Genomic DNA, 15,288 nt, shown 5'->3' with positions numbered 1-15,288 from the left:
TCAAGCCACAGAAACACAGCCACAAAGAAGAAAAATATTTTCAGAGCAAGACCCCTGTTCCTCGGGTTTACCAATCAAGAGCTTAAGTTGGTAGGTTGCTCTAGTATCTACAGGACCTATGTGGCCCCTCCTTTGCTTCAGGGCCCAGACCTTTTCAAGTATTTTGTGCTGTCTGGTCCAAAAAAAACTGTTTGTTTGTTTGTTCTTCTTTTTCCATCAGCTCTGCCTGCTCTACACCGGGGCAAAAACCAGCAACCTCTGCTTTTACTTGAGATTCAGCTGAGCTGGGTGCCTATTTTTAGTAGTCAAAAGTTGTTAATTAAGTTCACAATTGGAGCTTGGTTGCACTCAGCCCCTGCTGCTGGTAAAGTCTCTTTCTTTTCCCCTCTGGGAAGCAGCCTGTGGGGGAGGGTGCCAACCTCCGCAGCTTGGGAGACTCAAGGTTCTGGGTGGGCTCGCCACCTCCAGTTTGTCCAGGCTGGTTTATTCTGTCTGTCCGGTCACTGACATGGCCCCAGCAGTTGTTCTGTACTGTTCCTGGCTCTTTCCTAGCTGCTCTGGAGGACAAACTAAATTCTACACCTCACTATGCCACCATCTTGGACCCCCTCCAGATAAAGTTATAACTTTTACAATGTGACTGTGTGATTGTGAAAACCTTGTGCCTGATGTTCCTTTTATCCAGGGTATGGACAGATGAGTAAAAATATGGATAACAAATAAATAAATAATAACTTGGATAGATGGAAACACTAGTGGTCAGTGAGATGGAGGGGTAAGAGGTATGGTATGTATGAATTTTTTCTTTTTTTTTCTTTTTCTGGAGTGATGCAAATATTCTAAAAACTTATCATGGTGATGAAGAAACAACTATGTGATGATATTGCAAGCCATTGATTGTACATCATGAATTGGATGTATGTCTGTGAAGATTTCTCAATAAAAATATTAAAAAAAAAAAAAAAAAGAAAGAAAGAAAGAAAGGCTGATGGGTCAGGAACACCTCTGGCAGCTAGGAAGTCACGCGGCTGGCTTCTGCTGGTCCCTGGCTCCTGGGCCCCATTACTTTCAGACTCTGTTCCTTTGAGTGATCCTTGCTTTACTTCTCAAGGACTGGCTTTAATCTCTTGGCTGCCTTTGGCTCTCTCCAGGTTTTGGCTTGCTTAACATCACATGGTGATGTCTGCTGGGCTCCAGGCATCTCCAAACATCCACGTTTCTGTTCTCCACGTGTCCATATCTGTGTCAGCTCTGCAAGTTCTGTCATTTCTGACTCTCTCCAAAACGTTTCCTCTTTTAAAGGATTCTAAGACCCACCTGTAATGGTGGACTCACATCTCCCTCTAATCAAAGATTGATACCCACAATTGGGTGTGTCACATCTCCATGGAGATAATCTAATCAAAAGGTTCCAACTTACATTATTGAATCAGGATTAAAAGAAACAGCTGCCTCCACAAGATTGACTCAGGATTAAAACATGGGTTTTCTGGGGTACATAATACTTTCAAACCTGCACACCATCTTTCTGCATGGCTGCTTTCTCCCCTAGCCCATGTTTCAGGGAATTGACAGACCTTCTGGAACTGAGGCAGAAAATTGCTCACCTCAGGTTCCTTTCTAACCTCCCTCTCCTTGGAGCAATTCTGCTACTTGCTTCCCTACCTCCAATTTACTCAGTATCATTAGAAGCCCTCCAGCTTCCTCTCTCCTTTCTTATTTCCCCTCTCTTTTCAACAAGCGAACTTGAGAAATGGTAAACGTTTTTCCCATTATTCAAATAGCATGGAAATTACTTACTTGGCATTCCTCTTTGACACAGAGCCTTTAATTAGCCACTGGCTCCCCAGTCTCTGGGTATTCCTCCAGCTATGCAGTTCCCTCACTTCCTCACCCCACCCCTCTATTAGCATCCTAATCAGGGAAGCCCAAGGAAGAGAAAGAGAAAGGGCTGTGGTTTCCAGAAAGAACCCGTCCATGGCTGGAGGGGAGGAGCCTGGACTTTGGTCTATGCTCCTGTAAGCTTGGATTTCTGTGAGGTCAGACACAGTTGGAGGCAAAGCTGGGACTCAGATCAAGGCTTTGGCCCCAGTCCAGAGTTCCACAGTCAATTCTGTATAGTTTTATTGCCCCAGGTTCACAGATGCTTCTCCCACGCCCACTGCTCCTTGTCTCCCTCCATCCTCCCCATTCTGAAAGTTTAGCTCCCTTCCTGTTACTTTGGGGTTCCCAAATCCTAGGACTTCCAAGGATGTGGGAGGGGCACCTGATTTGTGGGGTCAATTCTCAGGCTGGTAAGGCTGAGGCAGGTGTTCTGCAAATGCCCAATTCACATCAACAAAGGCTTATTGGTCAGTGCCTGGTCTTAAGCAGGTCATCCCTGTGGGGTGAGGGGACCACCGGTACAAGCCTACAGGAAGCTTGTGTCCTGGTTCTCAAGGAACCGGCAAACTAAAGGAGAAGACTAGACCCTCACATAGGAAGTCACCAAGAATCAGAGGAGACACAACACTCTGTGAGTATATAGTTAAGGTAACTAGCTGCTACAACTGGTAAACTTTGACATCTCAGTACTTTAACAATATAAGTGTATATATCTCGCTTATGGAAGGTCTGAAAAAGCACTGGGATGGAGGAAGGGGTGAAAAGTGCTCCCTCCAGACATTTAGAGATCCAGGTTGGGAAACATTGCCCTGGGCATGGACATGCAACTGGCAGAGAGAGGAAGAGGAGGTGGAGAAGACACATCCATATCTTAACCACTGTTCTAGTTTGCTAGCTGCCAGAATATACCAGAAACAGAATAGCTTTTAAAAGGGGGAATTAAATAAGTTACTAGGTTACAGTCTAAGGCCAAGAAAATGTCCCAATTAAAACAAGTCTACAGAAATGTCCAATCTAAGGCATCCAGGGAAAGATACCTTGGTTCAAGAAGGCCAATGAAGTTCAAGGTTTCTTTCTCAAGTGGAAGGGCACATGGTGAACACAGTCAGGGTTCCTCTCTCATCTGGAAGGGCACCTGGCGAGCACAGCATCATCTGCTAGCTTCTTCCCCTGGCTTCCTGTTTCATGAAGCTCCCCAGGAGGCATTTTCCTTCTTCATCTCCAAAGGTCGCTGGCTGGTGGATTCTGCTTCTTGTGGCTATGTTGTTCTCCTTTGCTCTCTCTGAATCTCTTCATTCTCCAAAAGTTTCCCCTTTTATAGGACTTCAGAAACTAATCAAGACCCACCCAAATGGGTGGAGGCACGCCTCTACCTAATCCAGTTTAACAGCCACTCTTGATTAAATCACATCTCTGGTGAGATGATCTAATTATAGTTAGATTAGAAGAAATGGCTGCCTTTACAAAATGTGATTAGGATTAAAACATGCTTTTCTAGGGGACATACATAATTTCAAACCAGCACAACCACCTTGACCCAGAAGCGATACACATCCCTTCATTTCACATTGTAATAGCAAGGACCAGTCACAAGGACCCACAAGAGTCTGGGAAATGCAGTCCTGTTAGGGAAGTTGCTCCCCAACAATTACTACACTGTGGAAGGTGAGCACAGTGACTTGTCTCTGCCAAATAAATCTTGGTTTTATTACCTGTAAAATGGGGGCAGGAAGGACTAGATGAAGTATTAGGCCTGGAAAGAACCTCAGAGTTCAAGTCCAAACCTACCAGTCCTGTCCCCATTTTACAAGTGAGTAAACTGATGTCTGGGAAGTTTAATGACTTGCCCCATAGTCACAATGGCAGACCCTAAGATCTAGGTCTCCAGCCTCCCAAGCCAGTAATAAAACTAACAGCTACCACTTATAGGACCTAAGGAAGTCTCTTTCCATGCATTGCCTCTGATTCTGGCAACAGCCCTGTTAACTAGTTACCATCATCCCAATTTTACAAACAAGGACACTGAGGTTCAGAAAGAGCAGCTTGCCCAACATGACTTAACCTACAAGTAGCACGACAAGGAGTTGATTCTGTCCCAAACAACCTCCCCTTTTACTACATTATTTCTCCCAACCAGCTAATGCTGAACTCTCCTTTGAGCAGGGTCTGAGTCCTCAGGCCTCCTGTGCTCTGTCCCATACAGTTGTAATGCCTCCATTGCCCACTCTCTCCCCACACCAGCATAGGTCACATGCATGTGCAGCTATCATTATCCACAGCCAGCAAAGGTCCAAAGAGGCTGAGCCACTGCCCCAGGACACTCAACAAAGAAGGGGCTATATGAGCTAGAATTGGGGTTAGCTGTAAAAGTCAGGTGGGGGAAGCGGTGGTACAGTCAGGGCCATTGTGGTGCCTTTGGTGTCAGGGACTCAAGTTTTGTCCACTTTGTTACTCCATGATCTCCATCCTAAATTCACGTTATGTTCCAATGTGGCTGCTCCAATGACCAGTCATTACATCTGCATTGCAGCCAGCAGGAGAGAAAAAATAGGGGAGGAAAATATTCCCAGCCCTCCACCACCCATTTAAGCACCTTCTGGAAGTTGTACATGCTATCTCTTCTTCCACTCCATTGTCCAGAACATGATCATATGACCACACCTGATCACAAGAGAAATTGAGAAATGTAGTCTTTATTCTAGGTGGCCATGCCCAGGAGTCTAATACAGAAGAAGAAGGGGAGAATGCACGTAGGAGGCCCACAGTCTCTGCCCCAGGAATCCATCAGGCTCAAGCACTGGGCCTAAGGCAACACTGCCAGGGTGATGGAAAGAGGAATGTGGACTTGGTGCAGTCCCTGGGTAAGAAATTACGGGTCTCTAGACAACTTGTTTCTCTCCAGAAGCCTGGGGATTTGGTTGACATTTCCAGCTGCAAGAACTCAGTCTCAGGCAAGGGGGCTGATGGGCCATTAATCTCCCAAGGAGGATTATCTGGTTTCCACCTGTGGGGTTGGTCTATCTGTGTGCAGGGAATATTTAAGCATCTTCTTTTGTAGGAAAATGGAGAAGGGTTGAGCCCCTTCCTCTCACTTACCTACTTCCCCCTTCCTTCTCTGTAGGTAGGAAATTAGAGGGCCCATGCCCCCTCTCCTATCTTTCCCTGGTACCAAATACACTTGAAGATCAGGCAAACTGGGGTCACTATGCCCACCATCTAAAAGCTCTTCTCTTTGCCAGTTGAAGAGGTGGATGGGACCTTGCACAAGTCACTTAGCCTGACTGAACCTTGGGTTCCTCATCTATGAAATGGGGTCATCAACAGTGCCTTCTGGGATTGGTGTAAATATTGGATTAAATGAGATCCCCTAAGTAAAATGTCTGGCACACGTAGGTGTGGAACGAATCACAGTTTTCTTCCTGCCCTAACTCCCACCCAGGATAAAGCCCATTGAATTGGCAATAGCAGGTAACTGGCTATATCCCTCTGGCAGTAAGTTACCTGGGATTCTATTTGCAAGCAGATCACACACAAAGGGGCATAAAAGTATCTCCCAAATAAATCCATCACACACCAACCCAGAGTTTACAGGCTTCTAGAATAGCACCTCCTTTATTTTGCCCACAGGGCCTTCTTGGCATCTTGGATTTTGCTCACCTTGAAAACATGGCCGAGGTGGGCTCGGTTTGGGGCCATCCATGGCTGTATCCTCAGCTCCACCCCAATGTAGTATGGTGGTGTGTCTCACCCCCTAGAGTCGATCAGGAATCTGTCCCTGCACTTCCCAGTCCTGGAATTCCCATCATGATTGGGAGAGTTGGTGGGGGGGGGGGAAGTCCCATCAGAGTGTATGGCAAGGGGATGAAGGGTCTGTGATAAAGACTGACAGTGCTTTGAAGTCTGTAAAGTGTTGAAACATTTCCGTCCCCTCTCTGTCTCCATTTAAAAAGGAAACAGAGCGATGGCCCTTCCTGCACTAATTGAGGCCAAGGCCTCAGTTCAATCATCCATAACACAAGAGGTAAGATTAAGTGACTTCCAAGGTCCCCACCAGCCTGATCACTTAATGACTCAGGAGGCAAACATGTGTGTCCTTTGGCACACTTGCACCCCATATCCCCTTCTTTAGCATCTAACCTCCCTATTATGAAATTCCCTGGCTATGTGTATTGGGCAGCAGGGTTGGTGGCAGGGATGTAGGGGTCCCTCAGGACTGCTTGGCAATGGGCATCCTCTGTGTCCCCTCCCTGCTTCCTGCTCCTGGGGAGTGCCCTTGACCCCAACTTTCCTAAGACTAGCCTCTCAGATTCATTTTGATTCAGGGAGGCCTCATGAAACTTAAATGAATTCCCTTTGGGTTAAGTTACCCAGGTTTGGTCTCCATTGCCAGCAAACAAATATCCTGACCAATACACAGCGATTCCCATTTCTTGAAAATCTAAACCTCTATTCTTTGATACAGAAGTCTCACCCTTTTGCTCATCCTTAGTTTTCTTCCTGCTCCTGCTCCTGCCCCTGCCCTTTTTTTCACTATCAATTACCAATGTCGCTTCCGCCACCACTTCCCATTTATGAGGGAGGAAAAGAAGGAGGTGGTAGTTGCAGGAGAAGGAAAACAATTTGGAAATACAGTCTTAAAGGTGGCTACCAAAAAATAAATCATAACCAACCAAATTGTGCTACTTTTAATTAGATTTTATGCATTTAATAGGCTTTTCCTGAGCACCTGCTGGGGGCCAGATCCTGTACTAAGCATGGGGGGTACAAATGAATAAAGGACAAGTCCTCTTTCTAGGAGCTCAAATCTAGGCTCCTCAGATAGAGTAAAAGCAGATGTTATTCTGCAGTATAGTGTCCTCATGTTTTATGAGATTTTTCATTATGTGAATTCAACACAGTGATAAAAAGATATTAATAAAGCCTCATTTTTCATAAATATTTCAAGTAATGTGTATCCCAACTGTTTTTTTAAGCCTGAAGAATGTTGAAGTTGGCAGACTCAGTGAAATGTAAACGGTGTTTGCATGCTTACCGCACAGCACTGTCACTTCTGCTGATTAACAGAACTATCTACCAATCTTGATCAGGATTTGTCTTAAATGATGCAAGTTTCTAAATTACACAAAGGCTTCTGGAGTGTGTGTCTCACACACCGTGTGACAGTTCTGTTGTTCAGAGCACCTAGATTTCACTCTAGTCCCACCACGTACCGACCATGTGTGGTGCTGAGCCCCTCTGTACTTCTTTTCCTCCTATGTTCAATTGAGATGAGTGTAGAAGCAGATGCACCACCGCCTTGTGTGCCCCTGACCCCTGGATCCCCTGCATTGAACAGCAACTGGACACCATCTTTACAAATGAAGGGCCTCTGAGAAAGGAGAGCCCAGCCAGACCCTGGTGACACCACTGCCTCTTGAGGCTCAGGGGCTTACGGCACCATCCATAAACCTAACCCAGCACTAATGGGGCAACATCCTCATTCAGAGTTGAAAGCAGAGCTGGTGCCCAGGAATCCCTGAACAAAGTGTACGCTCCCAGCTCCCCCATGTTCCAAAAGACTGTGTCTCCAAAGTGACTTTTTTAAAAAGCCAATATGATAACTACTACCTTGGAGCTTATCCCAGGGAAACACAAGGGAGGTCTACTTAACCCAACCTGGGAACCAGGAAGACTTACCAAAGGGAGAAGGAGGTGCTACTGTCCTGAATGAAGACTTCATCTCTCTTGAATAAAACCTAGAAGCCAGGTGACATGAGGGGTGGGATGCACAGCAAATCAACCAGGGAGAGCAGCTTGCACAAAGAGGGAACATGGCACAGTCAAGGAATTACAAGCAGCTCCATATAAAGTAGGAAGAGTGTCAACCAAGTCCCAACATATTCACTTCCAGGTAAAACTGTCTCTGGGGCAAGTGAGAAGGCCTGGAGAGACTGTATATTAAGGTTTCATGCACTTCTTTGGGCTATGACTGCTTCGGGCAATCTGGTGAAACCTATGGGATCCTTCTCAGTATCATGTCTTTAAACACTACAGTAGAATATATAGGATGGCAGAAGAAACCAATTGTACTGAAGTTACCAAACAATTTTTGATAAATAAATGTGTGATATAGTAATACACATGCCTCTTTATTAATGCATGAAATGACAAGATCTACTGGCAGGAGGTAGTGATAAGCAAATATTCTTTTTCAAGATATTAAAACAACTGTAATCTGCTACAAAAATGACTATGATTTTTTTTTTACAAAAATGACTATGATTTTTATTGGTGACAAAGTCCCAGATACTGTTAATTCTGCGTACATGTTTGTGGTTTGTCACATACATTGGTTTCCAAGGGAAATAATTTAGATAAACGTTAGTGGAAATGAAGATGTAATTTTTTCCCCTCCTCCCATGTTCCCCTGGCTCACCTGAACACCAGGGCAGGGATCCCTGCCTTACACAAAAACCCAGCCTTGTTCTTGAAGCAGTGGTTATGATTACCAACTGCTATGGTTAACCAGATTGCTTCCTCTGTTACCTGTCGTTTGACCTTTGGCAAATCACTCAGCTGCCTAGTGTCCCAGTTTGATCAAAATTGTGAGTGTTAAATGAGTTAAGACACATAAAATCTGTTAGAATAGGGCCTGATACAAAGGAGGTGCTCAGTAAATAAGGGTTAGCTATTTTCATTCTTATTCTGAGCCCCCAAAGACAATAGGGAGAGAAGCCCCCAGATGTGGGGCATTATTTACTAACTGCATTCAGGTTAATAAGCACACAAAGAACAATTAGCACGGAGTTATTTCAATTCTGAGCTTTGCTCGACTACAACAGCCTCACATTTCTCCTTCCTGTATTTCTCTGCTAATTACAACTGCTGTTGTCCATCGTCCATCGCAGCTGCCAGACGCCTGTGCTGACTGCATCTAAAGTACTTGTTAAGGCGTCATAATAGTGGTGCTAATTGGCCATCAGGCCAGGATGGATGGAGCCAGGCAATAGAGGCTGGTCGGGACCTGGCCCTGAGACCCTGAACTGTGTGGCCCCAGCAAGCTCTTTCCCCACCCCCTCCCACCCTGCCCCATAGAACAAGGCCACCAAAAGGGAGTAGAGATAAGAGTGCTAAACTGGGAGGCCTGAAAGATCTGGGCCTGTGTCATCCTGTGTCTAACTTGCTGTGTGTCCTCTGAACATCTCTGGGCAGCACTTTTTTTTCTTCAACTTTTCATTTCAAAATCATTTCAAACTTATAGGACTGTTGCAAAAATAATACAAAACTCACACAAAGAACTCCAAAATATCTCCTCCCTCAGATACCCGGATACACCAATTTTAACATTTTGCCACAGTTGCCACATCACACTATCTACCTGTCCATCTAACAACCCATCTTGGAGAGCACTTTTCTCATCTACAAAACAGAAGTGAAGGGGGTAGGTCTAGATGCTCTCTAAGCTCCCCACTACTTGACTGAATATTCCGAGATGGGCTTCCATCAAAGGCCTGGGAATCTCAGCCTGCCTGAGGTGAGGGAAGGTGGGGGAGTTTGGCAGAGACAGTGTGATCCTTCCAACCAGCACCCCATACTCCCCAGCTTCCTTGCAGAGTGACTAGTTCTGGCTGTGGGTGGAAGTGACGGGTCTTACTCCCAGTACAGACCCTCCCTGTGGTCTCTGTCCATGCTGGGGTCAAGAAAGCTCATGATGAGAGGTGGAATTGGGTTGAGAAGGAAGCAGACTGGATTGTCAGATTGCCACTTGGAGGGCACCCCCGTGGACTTGGCAGAAGAAATAACCCTGAGGTGCATAAAGCCATTAGGATTCAGGCTATTGGTACCCAGGATAATCTGGCCTATCTTGCCTAACATGGGTATTTTTCCAAAAATATTCAAAAAGAGGGTTTTTAAATAAAAGAATCAGGAGGCAACTATTTGACAGCACCAATAAATAAAGATCTACACTACATCAAGAGGAAATGAGGTTAGCTATAAAGAAAGACTTTCTAACAATGAGATCGGTTCAATGAAGATGAGTGGTCTGCTCAGGTTGGGAGCCTAAATTCAAGCTTATTCAGCCAGAGATATATTTTTATGCCAAGAGGTAGGCACCAGGATAGTGAGCAAGATACTGAAAATTCTCAGGTACTCAGAGGAGAGTTTTCACGTGGTAAGTTACCAAGAAGAAAATGGGTCTAGTCATGAAAGAATTGCAGGGTGAATTTCAGAATTGAGAAGAAAATGCTTGGGTGGGGAGGGGTGTTTACTCTGGGGTTACCTCAGTCAAGAAGATATTAATGGAGCATTAAGTGTGATTTTTTCCTCTTTCCCAACAACAGGCCCTTGGACTCTGAGAGATTCCAGAATCTGAGAAAGAGATGGATCTATGGATCTCCTTCTCTTACCCCACGGGGTGAAAAAATCTTACAAAACTCTTGATTCATTAAAAAAAGAAATCAAAGTCTCAGAATTCTAAATCAAAGACCCTAGAATCAACCATGGAGTCCACAGCATCACAGAATTCTGGAATCAGTCCTAGAAGGAATCAAGGGAGCCACCCATCCACCCTGTCCATCCACCAGGAGGCCATTGGCATCCCCTTCATGGCGAAGCCTAGGTGAGCAGCCCCCTAGCCTCCCTCCCTTCCCCATGCCTGAGCTCCTTGCCCCTACAGTGGAATTGTCAGCAAGTGATCCCCGTGAAGTAAATAAACAAATAAATAAATAAATAGTGACTTTGTGTTTGAAAGATGAATGCCAAGTTTTCTCTCTGGGGCCCTCTCCCAAGTGTCTGTCTATCACCTCCACATAACCAGGCTGTCAGGCCTGCGACCCTGAGGCTCTGCTTGGCTGCAATAAACACAGAAGACGGCGTGTTTCATATACCCTCAGCGGGGCAGGAAGGGGGTGGTGGAAAAATCCATCCAAGCTACTCCAAGATTTATGTTTTAAACTGTTTTCTTTTGTCTGGGGAGAAAACGAGCAGATGTTCCTAAAGGTGAACCTTGCACATCAGTGCAGATGTGTTGGTGCATTATGCCTGGTTCGGCAACTCTGTTCGGTTTCTGTACCAACAACTTTGTCTTTCCTGCATCACTCACTTTGAATCACAGCCTCAATCCCTTCTCCAGGAAGTCTTCCCAGATTTTTCCCATCTATTTCCCAGGCTTTTAGTTCAAGTTCTGACCCTTTCTCTGTCTGCAATGAATTTAGGTCATTCCATAATGGTTAATTTGTCTTCATTTAATGAACACTGGTCCAGGAACTCCTTGAGGAGTTCCTCCTGACTCCTGACTGCCTCTTCCCCATCAGATGGGAACTCCCTCAGGCAAGGAAATCATCTCCCCCACCAACCCAGGCACTCCTCAGGGAAGAAAGCCTACTTCTCCAACTCCATCCCCCTCAGTAGGTCAATTTGCCCTTTTAAAAGCGGGGGAAGAAATACGGCTCTAACTTCTAAACACACTGGGACACTTGCGGAGTCTGAAAGTACTTGCAAAATGTTTGTGCAGACACACACTTTTCTGGAAAGGGAGTGCATAGCTTTTGACTGATCCTCAAATGGATCTGTTCAGAGACAGAGTAAGATTACCAAAATGGAAGCACCAACCAGTGGAAAGATTGTGGTGCTTGCCCACTGCCAACCACCATATGTCATTCAAAATAAAAACAACACAGAACTCTGAAACCTAAAGCTACCAAATGCAGCTTCTTTGGAGAGTTTCTGGCTACATAAGTTCTTCAGAGCCACAGGTCTCACTTTTGAGGATGCCCTTTGTACATGCTAAGTCTGCTTATAGTATGACCCTTGCACGAGGCCTGCTATGCAGCTTCAAGGAGAAGTGAAGAGCAAAACCAGTGGATCCCAGGATGGAGATAGGAAAATAAGACACACTCCTCCAAGTCCCCAAGGCAGGCAGGTACGTGGGGTATTCAGCTAAGTCTGTACCCTGGAGACTTCCCTCTGCTTCCACCAGTTGGGCAGGGGCTAAGGGACTAGGGCCATTTCCATGGTTTTTGAACTGCAATGAGATTCAGAGGATGAAAGTCTGTAATATCAGCTGGGCTCCACTGGCCTTGGGAACCACTGAGGACCCTCCCACCCAATTACCTACCCTAACCCTCTCACCTGCCCTCCAGTTCTCTCTTCTTATGGAAGCACTTCAAATGTTCCAGTAAAAGACTTAAGAATTCCAGAGAAAATCTCTGAAACCCCCCCGGCCTCAAATCTGGATGCCCCATAGACCCAACCCACTTAGCCCATGGCCACACAAATCACACCCTACACACAGCCCTGGAAGCCAAACTAAAGAGATCTACGGGAGACACGGAGGATGTTCGGTGAGAAGCAGCAGGAACTCCAGACCGAGCGTCAGTCAGGAAAACCAGCACCAGTTCGCAGCTCAGCCACAGCCGGGCTACTTACCCTGGGCAAGCCATTGCCCCTCTCTGGCCCTCGCTCTCCGCAGCTATACAGTGAGGGGTGCGGCCATAGGAGTGCCATGGTCCTTTCTGCTATAGTAGCTGTCCCTTGGCTTGGGGTCTACCCCACAGAAAGGCTGGACCAGGAGGATTCACCTTAGAGTGATTCCCTCCTCATAGTATTAGTCTGGTTTTCCCAAGGTCCCAGAATCCTAGGCAACACCTTCACCACCACCAAAACAAAAATCATGGGCATTTGTCTCAGGGAGGAATCTTTAATCTAATGGGAGAATAAGCAAGAAGACAAAAGTCTGGCCCCTGTCAGTTGACAGAAAAAAGGACAAAGGTGACTGAGCTCCCAGACCCTGGGCTCTGGGGAAGAAGTGGCCAGTGAAGCACTGGGGATGGGATGTAAGTGGGACCCTGAGAGCCTGGCAGCCAGAAGTTATTTCCCCTGGGCTCTCAGGGCTCCCTTGGATAGGAAGAAAGGGAAGTGCCAGAAAGTGAAAAGGATGGGAGGAAACTAAGGTGTGCTAGGTGCTAGGCACTCTTAACCAATTCAATCCCCATAGTCTTGTGAAGTAACTTATTAGCCCCATTTTACTGATGAAAAGATTGATGTTTGGAGAAGGCAAATGACCTGCCCAAGATTACACTGCTATGAAATGCCAGGTTCAAGACACAAATTCCAGAATACACGTTCTTTCCACATTATCACTCCACAGGTGGACGCGTCGGTCGTCAGGCTCAGAGAGACCCGAGGATACAGCCTGGCCTGGACTCCCCTTCAAGGAACTAGATGAGCAGTCACTGCCCAAGGTGTGCTGGAACGGGTCCCTGCCCCTCTCCCACCACTCACCTCTGGATCTGTACCCAGGGGTCCAGCCAACATTATGCTCCACTTGGCTCAGAACTAGACCCCTCAAGCCTCCTCTATGAAGTTCAGCAAGCAGAGGGCTAGACAGCACCCTCTCTCCCCACCACCCCAGCTCTGCCACCCCATGCTATACCCACACCTCTGCAGGGCTCCTGGCCCTAGAGGCGCCTGACTCATGCCCACCCTGTGTAATGAAGTGTGCAGCCTAATTGCATTCCCTAATGAGAGTCCTCAGCCACCAGGAGACAGGTGCAGAGATGGAGGGGAGAGCCAGGCTGCCCAAGCCAAAGGAAGAGGCAAGAACTCCATTCAGATACCTGTTCCTGCAGAGGACAGAGACGTAGGGGTGAAGGGAATTGGATGGTTAGAGGTTTAGATATCTAAATATCAGGGGAGTGGGGGCATATTAGGGTGGGGAGCGGTACCTGGCTTCTTGGAACCACAAAGGCAGGTTCTTGGAAGAAGCCCTCCAGCCACCACACCCTTCAGGCAGAATGCCCTTAAAAAACTCCCTAAACAGTGTCTGCTCCTCCCACCACTGCTGAAAGTCATTAGGATCAGTCAGTGCAGAGGCCAGCCAGGCAGAGAGAGTTCAATCAAAGGAGCAATGGCCTAAAGGGGAGGACCTGGAGCTCCAGGGCCAGCTTCTCCACTAACTTACCATGTGACACTGATAAGTCATATCTCTCTTCTGGGTCTCCATTTCCTTGTCTGCAGAATCAATTATGCAATAAACTGATGCATGCTAGCTAGGTGCCAGGCCCTGTGCCACCTTCTGGGCATGGGATGCACAGGTGAGACCCAGAGATGAGTACGACACAGACCTTGCTCTCAGAGAGCTCATAGTCTCATAGAGAGGATAAGATTTTTTATCAAACTAACCACTACCATTTGGGGAGTACCTACTGTTTACCAAGCAAAACCCTGTGTGGTGGATAGATACTATGATTATCCCCATTTTACAGATGAAGAAACTGAGACTCAGAGAGGTTTGGTAATTTGCTCAACATCACACAGCTAGTAAGTGGCAGAGCCAGGTCATGACTCATGCTCTTAACTCCTATGCTACATGGCTTCCTTGTGCATAAATAACTCACATGCATGGTTGGATGTGACAAGGCCTAGAAATCAATAAATATTCATGGAGGAAGTGGCATGTGGCCCACGTCTTTGAAGGTCAGGGACAATTTGGATGCGCAAACTTTTAGGGAATGTCAACACTTGATCCCCACTCCCTAACAAGAAAGCTACCATGACTCCAGGGACACAGCAGAGATCAGGCCAGCCTCTGCTCAGCAGCACTGACAGAGGGAACAAGAAGGATGAGCGGCAAGGTGGGAGGGAGGAGGTGGGCAGAATAAAAACAATTTCCTAACAAAGTTATGGCTAAACTTCTACAAACGGGGTCAGAGGGTAAGGGAAAAATCAGGGCAGTCAGGCAGTTGCCCACAGCCCAGGGATGGAGGGGAGGGAGGGGTGGAAGGAAGAGGGCTTTGGTGCACTCCTGGGGGAGGGGTGGGAGGAGGAGGGCTGCGGTGCACTCCCGGGAGGAGGGGGGGGAAGCAATCTCAACACTTATGAGTTAAAACCCCGATCCAACCTGTGCACACACTGGGAATGCTGTGTGGCCATAAAATACAATGTTAGGCAGGATATTTATTGACTGGGAAAACTGTACACATATATTTCAAGTGAAAAGGCAGGTTGCAAAATAATGGGTATGGTATGATCCCATTCTTGGAGGGGGGGAAGCACATTTCTATAAGTCTGGAAGGATATATACCCAACATTTCAACAGTGTTTATCTCCAGGTGGTAGATTGTGGATAACTCTCATTTTTTGCTTTACACTTACCTATAGTCTCTAATTCTTCTACAATAACATACATTATCTGTGTAAATTTTAAAGGATTTTTTAATAAAGTAAATACATCAAGGATTTTGGCAGGATTGTGTGGGGAGAAGCGAGGGCCCAACTACCTGGGTGCACAAGGTGGGAAAGGATGGAGTTTAGATTGGAGGCCTGGGAGAGGGGACTAGAGAGGGAAGGCTGGAGGCCGGGAGAAGAACTCAGCCAGGACTGGAGGAGGGGAGGGAGGCTGGGAGGACTCAGCCAGGACTGGAG

This window comes from Tamandua tetradactyla, chromosome 6 (assembly GCF_023851605.1).
Source record: "Tamandua tetradactyla isolate mTamTet1 chromosome 6, mTamTet1.pri, whole genome shotgun sequence".
Taxonomy (NCBI): Eukaryota; Metazoa; Chordata; class Mammalia; order Pilosa; family Myrmecophagidae; genus Tamandua; species Tamandua tetradactyla.
The sequence above is the reverse complement of the archived record's forward strand: the minus strand, read 5'-3'. Positions refer to the sequence as shown.